Source organism: Myotis myotis, unplaced genomic scaffold, assembly GCF_014108235.1.
Source record: "Myotis myotis isolate mMyoMyo1 unplaced genomic scaffold, mMyoMyo1.p scaffold_m19_p_4, whole genome shotgun sequence".
Lineage (NCBI taxonomy): Eukaryota > Metazoa > Chordata > Mammalia > Chiroptera > Vespertilionidae > Myotis > Myotis myotis.
In genome coordinates, this window is record NW_023416346.1 from 47,254,198 (window position 1) to 47,261,319 (window position 7,122).

The 7,122-nt window shown below is 40.4% G+C and overlaps 1 pseudogene; it reads left to right on the forward strand.

Moving 5' to 3' along the window:
* The first annotated feature begins 443 nt into the window (after positions 1–443).
* Positions 444–2,871, forward strand: LOC118653392 (annotated as a pseudogene).
* Positions 2,872–7,122: the final 4,251 nt, after the last annotated feature.

The following is a 7,122-nucleotide window of genomic DNA, read 5'->3' on the forward strand; positions in this document are numbered from 1 at the left end:
TAGGCAACTGTCCCTTTATCAGCCATGAATTAAACTCACAGGATTATACTTCCCTCAGTTTCTAATATAATCTCTAAAGGATAGCTATGGACTTCTGTGGTTCAGGCTTCAAGGAAAGAACCTAATCCCAGCGTGTTCAAGGGAAGCAATTGATTATATATACACACACGGAGAGAATATAGATATATAGAGATGATATAGATGATATAGATATATTCATATCACTACAATTCCAGGGTTTGTCTCTCTGCTCATGTTATTTGGGCATCATTCTCAGAAGCTTGTCACTGTGCTTCATTTGCGACCTGATCTTGTGGTGAGCAATAGGAAGCTAGCAATTAATATTGAATGTCCTCTGCCTTCAAGACACTCACAGTGTTCTGGAGGCAGCCATGTCATGAATTTTCTTTTAGAATTTTCAAAGAGGGACACATTGTTCAACTATGGGGAAAAGGGAAGTGGTATTTGAAGTTCTACTCATTTCAATCATTCCTAAAGTGCAATTCAACATTTACTCAACACAATAGCAGTTATACAATAGCAGTTGATATTTATTGAGGGCTTAATATGTATGCCCCTATACAGGTTATTTATATAAATCACCCAAATATTGTCAGAGGTCACTCTGCCTTTTGATATTTAGGTAAATTAATTTAAACATGTATTATTCATTCTTTGGAGCCCAATGCTGTCCTCAAGATCCCTGCTCTTCTGGGGAATTATAATTTCCTTCTGGCTCTAAGACTCTGCTTTCGATGCTGTCTGAAACTTACTCTAATATTCTACCAATATTCTCTTCTTCTCTGTACTAAATCATTTATAAAAACTGTTTGCAGAAGGTATTTGTCTGTGTAACATACTTGAGTAAAGGTTCGAGCAGGTAGAAGAATTTTACATTGCAAGGATACCAAGAACTTAAAATTAGTTGTTCTTAGCTACCTTTTGGCCACACTGACTGTGAACATTTTCAGCCACCTATTTTTTTCATAGTTCATACTTCTGTAACTCAATTGATTATCTCCCCCCTCTACTTTCTCTTCATGACCCACAGAATCTATTCACTTTGCAAGCAGAGCAGTTAATGATTTCTTACTGTCTTTCTCTCTCTCAATCATGGTTTTAGCACCTTATTTTCCACAGCTAAATAAATATTTTAGTCTGCCTGCTCCTCCGTTTGACAGCTGTAGCTTCTTTTGCAGTGCCAGGTGCATCCCTATGAGACAATAGTCAAGATTGGAATAAATCAATTTGGTCATATCGGACTCCTGGTCACCAGGGCTGCTTTTAACTCTGGCAAAGTGGATATTATATGCCCATCAGTGACCCCTTCACTGACCTCAACTACATGATCTATCTCTCAATTGACCTCAACTACATGGTCTTTGTATTCCTGCTATTCCAACCGTGAGATGTTCATTGGCAGAGTCAAGGCTAGCACAGGAAGCTTGACATCAATAGAAAGCCCATCTCCATTTTCCAGGAGCAAGATCTTGCCCACATCAAACAGGGTGATAACGGTGCTGAATATGCTATGGAGTCCACTGGTGTCTTCACTATCTTGGGTAAAGCTCAGACTCATTTGAAGGGTGAAGACATAAGGGAAATAATCTCTAATCCTTTCTGATGTCCTCATGTTTGTGATGGGCATGAACCATGAGAAGTATGACAATTCCCTCAAGATTATTAGCAATGTGAGGGACCCAGGGGCTGCTGGGAGTCCTTGTTCCTTTCCAGAACCATTCATCCCTAGAAGAGCACAGAACCTGAGGGTTGGGCTGAGGCCCTAATCTTCTCTTACAGTTCATAGAGGCCTTTTAGCCAATATCCCAGGAAAGAACATACATCAAAGCTAGAATGTGAATATGACGTTAGTGGACAAATAATAAATGCAAGAAGCCCAATGATGAGAAAAGTGAATTCTCTCAACACTGCTTCCTGTTTTCTTCCTCATGTCCCTCCAGGGAAAACTACTTTATTGTTTAATTTCTGCATTTTTTCCCCTTCACGTATGCACTTTTAGGCCTTTTTTTTTTTTTAATAGCTGGAAAAAAATACCACCTCACAAACCTGTATTTAAAAAGAAACAGAAATGACCATATGAGATTTGCCTCTGTCCAAACATTTCATCCGTGTGTGAAGCCGTCATTCATCTTTTTATATGGGGTGGTTGTCTCTTCTTGGTTTGTTTGGTCCCCTCCCTCATGGGCTTTTGCTTGGGATCAAATCCTTCTGGCCTGTTATGATTCTCAATGTTTGCTTTGGACCACATGAAAATCTTTCTGGTGACTCAAATAAAAACATATTTTTTTAAAAAAGATTATCAGCAATGCCTCATACAGCACCACCTGTTTGTCTCTCCTGGGCAAGGCCTTCCATAGAAACACTAGCATCATGGAGGGACACATGACCACCGTCCATTACATCACTGCCATCCAAATGACCATGGATGGTCCCTCTGGAATGTGTGGCATGTTGGATGAAGAGCGGCTTCTACTGGCACTGTCAAGGCTGTGAAAAAGGTCACAGCTGAGCTGAATGGGGAAGCTCAGTGTCATGTTCTCCTGTGCCTCTATCCCTTATGTGTCAGATGTGGATCTTACCTGCCACCTACAGAAAGTTGCCAAATATGATGGCATCTAGAAGGTGGTGAAGCAGGCATCATAGGTGCCCTTAAAGAGCATCCAAGGCTACACTGAGGAACAGGTTATCTCCTGCAACTTTAACAGCGGTATCTACTTTTCCATCTTTGATGCTGGGGATGGCATTGCCCTAAATGATCACTTTGTCAAGCTTATTTCCTGGATTAACAATAAATTAAGCTACAGCACCAGGACAGTGGACCTTACGGTTCACATGGCCTCCAAGGAGTAAGAGCCCCATGAAACACCAGACCAAGGGAGAGCATGAGAGAGTCCTCCTGTTGTTGAAAAGTCCTTGCCCCACTCTTCCCGCAACACACTGAGTGTCTCCCTAACTTGACACAGTTACCATCCCACACCCTCTGAAAAGGGCAGTGGCTTAGGGAGCCCTACCTTGATATATATCATCAATAAAGTACACTGTACACAGCCAAAAAAATAAAAAAATAATTTACTTTTTCTAAATAAAGACAGTTACCTTCATAAGAGGAATTCTGTTACCAACTGTTCAAATAATATGTTTACACTGTGCTACACATCTGTTGTTTTGCTTACTTTTAATGATAACCCAGTGAACTAGGTATTATCATCTCTATTTTATAGATTAGAAAACTAATGCTGAGTAAAGTTAAGTTACATGAAGTTAAAAAATTAGAGTTTCAAGAAGAATCAAAATCTATTTCCAAGGACTCGAGCTATTATGAAGTGTGAGTATGTATGTATTTCTATTTATATATTCTACCTTGCTTGTTAAGAAAAATACCTATGCCTGGATCTGCAAAAGAAGTCACTTTTATTTATCTAGAATAGTATATTACCAGTGAGATACAGCATTGGAGCAAATAACCATCCAAAATTTCACCATCTCCGGAATGTAGTGAAACATTTCCATTTTGTTTGTTTGGTTTGTTTTGGGTTTGTGTGTCTACATAATACTACTTACAGAAAAAGAGAGAAATCACTTGACAAATATGCTCACGGAATTCTAACCTGTGCCTTCTCATTGAAGAGGGGTGATTAACAACTTCAAGATGTTTTCTAAGCATATTACTAGTAATCTATAAAAAATAACTACCATTCAATTTGAATATTATCCTTTAGAAGCTCTATGAAGCCATGATTCTTTGAATAAAGTTTCCACATTAAAATCATCCAGAAATATAGAAATAAGAATCAGCCAGTGCTCCAAATGTGATTGGGTGACTGGAAAATTGTTACTCCAAATATAGATATTTATAGTAGAAAGAGCAATTTAAACTTAATAAGTTAATTCTATGAATAGAGAGAAAATATACATTCAGAACAAATACCTACATTTACCACTGGTGCCTCCCTGACTTTTGTAGATTTCAATGAATGTTTGCTACACTGAACCAAATCTAGGAAGAGAAATATTTCTAATATGCATGTTCATATTGGCAAAATGTTGATAAAACACACTTCTTCTACATGTAGAGGTGAAAGAGCTTAAAAAATTAATTGCTAATACAGAATATCTTCAGTTTAATAAAATTACTTTACCAAAGCATACTTGTCAGATGATAGTAATTAACAAGATTGTGGGTATAAAGAATTAAGCCATGCCACCTCTAAGAACATGAAAAATGTGTTGGTAGGCTAACTGCATGTCTCTTGTAAAGTTTCAGAGCTGAATGTATGAAGCTGAGTGGCACTAGTCACAAATGGAAGGAGGTGGTCTTTACTTCTTTAACCAGAAAACTGAATATAGTGTACCATAGTTCAAATTAAGATACAGATGATTAGCTCCTAGAAATTTTGTTAACATACTTGTTTCTCTCAATATTATTTGATAACCTAGGGATTAACCTAAGCATAGGTATCTATCCTATCTAATAATAGACAAACATGGTAATTAACCATACCTTTGCTATGCTTCCCATTGGCTAATCAGGGCGATATGCAAATTAACTGCCAACCAAGATGGCGGCTGGCAGCCACGCAGCTGAAGCGAGCAGGAGGTTTGCTTGTTCCAGTGATGGAGGAAGCCAAGGTTCCCCACCTGCTGCGGCCTGGCTCTGAGCTCTGAAAGTAACTAAGTTTCAATTATAGAAGCTAAACAAACCCCAGATACCTGCTTTCAGCAGGCTGTGGCCTCAGAGCAGTGACAGCAACAAAGTTTCAATTATAGAAGGTAAATAAAACCCAGAATAAAAAAGAAAAAAAAGAAAAAAAGGAGAGGCTGAGAGCTTCAGTTGCCAGCCAGACTGAAAACGGCCCTCAGCCCCTCATCCAGGCTGGCCAGGCATCCCAGTGGGGACTCCTACCCTGAAGGGGGTGTGACCAGCTGCAAACAGCCATCAGCCCCTCATACAGCCTGGCCAGGCACCCAAGTGGGACCCCTACCTTGATCCGGGACACCCTTTGGGGCAAACCAGCTGGCCCCGACCCGTGCACTAGGCCTCTATCCTATATAGTAAAAGGATAATATGCAAACTGACCCTATCAGCAGAATGACTGGGAATGACTGGTCACTATGACACAGACTGACCACCAGGGGGCAGACACTCAATGCAGGACTGCCCTTTGGTGGTCAGTGCGCTCCCACATAGGGGAGCTCTGCTCAGCCACAAGCTAGGCTGATGGCTGCCAGTACAGCAGTGGTGGTGGGAGCCTCTCTTGCCTCCTCAGCAGCGCTAAGGATGTCCGACTGCAGCTTAGGTCTGCTCCCCGCTGTCAAGTGGACATCCCCCGAGGGCTCCCGGAGGGATGTCTGATTGCCAGCTTAGGCCCAATCCCCCGGGGAGCAGGCCTAAGCCAGCAGGTGGTCATCCCCCGAGGGGTCCCAGACTGTGAGAGGGCACAGGTCGGCCTGAGGGACTCCCCCCCCTCGCCCCGAGTGCACAAATTTTTGTGCACCAGGCCTCTAGTATGTTATATTAGTATCAGAATTTCATTTAAAATATCTAAAAAGCTCTACAATTCCCTGGATAACACATGAAACTTAAGATGAAGAAAAATTATCTTCTAAAGCCACAGAAAATAACTGACTCTTCTTAAATGAGAAGCTACAGGTCAAATCATGGCCACATTTCAAATTATGTATTTTAAGAGTTGAAAGTGATTTTAAAGATAATCCATTCAAACATTTTTGTTTAGATGTAAGAAACTTTAGAGTCAGGCCATTTAAATGACTTGTCCAAGGTCACCAAGCTGGTAACTGACAGAACTTCTACTAGAACCACACTTTTTTTTTTCTCATTCAATCCTTTCCTCAACTTATTCTTCTTGTTTTCTTTATAGCTGATAATTTGTTGTTTTTATTGATTTATTTTTAACTAGAGGCCCAGTGCATGAAATTCATGCACTGGGAGGGAGTAGTCCCTCAGCCCAGCCTGCACTCTCTTGCAGTCTGGGAGCCCTTGGGGGATGTCCAACTGCCAAGGAGGCGGGAGAGGCTCCTGCCACCACCACAGCGCTCACCAGCCATGAGCCTGGCTTCTGGATGAGTGGCGCTCCTCCTGTGGGAACACACTGACCACCACGGGGCAGCTCCTGCGCTGAGTGTCAGTGCACATCAGAGCAACCAGTCGTTCCATGATTCGGTTGGTTTGTATATTAGCCTTTTATTATATAGGATGATGATATCTATCATGTGTGTGTGTATGTGGTAATTTAAGTGTAGTTTATCCTTCTGTTTTACAAATAGTATTACTTATGCATTATTTATGTCAATTGCATCCAGGCTCTGAAAGTACAATTATCAGTTTCTAATATACATTACTTTTGGTACACTGTTGGGAGATGGATTTAAGACTTTTTAGATGCCAAATTCTTTAGCTTTATAAATATTGGAAGTTTGTATTGAATTTATTGAGGTGACATTGGTTAATAAAATTGTATGGATTTTAGGTGCACAATTCTATAACACATTATCTGTATATTGTATTCTGTGTTCACCTTCTCAAATCAACTCTCCTTCCATCACCATTTATCCCCCCTTCACCCTGTTTTAACTCCCTCCAGCCCCCTTTCTTCTAGTAATCACCATACTGTTGTGTCTGTTTTTGTCTTGTTTTGTTTTGCTTAATCCCTTCACCTTTTTCATCCAGCTCCCCAAGCCCCTTTCCCTGTGATAGCTGTCAGTCTGTTCCCTACCTATGAGTCTGTTTCTACTCTATTTATTAGTTTATTTTGTTCATTAGATTCAACATGAGTGAAATCATATATTACTTATCTTCCTCTAACTGGCTTAATTCACCTAGTATAATGCTCTCCAGGTCCATCCATGCTGTCATAAGGGGTAATAAAATTTCCTTCTTTATTAAAGTTGAATAGTATTCCAATCTGTAAATGTACCACAGCTTTTTTACCCGTTCAGCTACTGATGGGAACTTGGGCTACTTCCAGATCTTGGCTATTGTAACACTGCAATGAACATAGGGGTGCATATATTCTTTTGAACCAGTGTTTTGGGTTTCTTTGGATATATTTCTGAAGTGGGATCTCTGGGGCATAAGGCAGT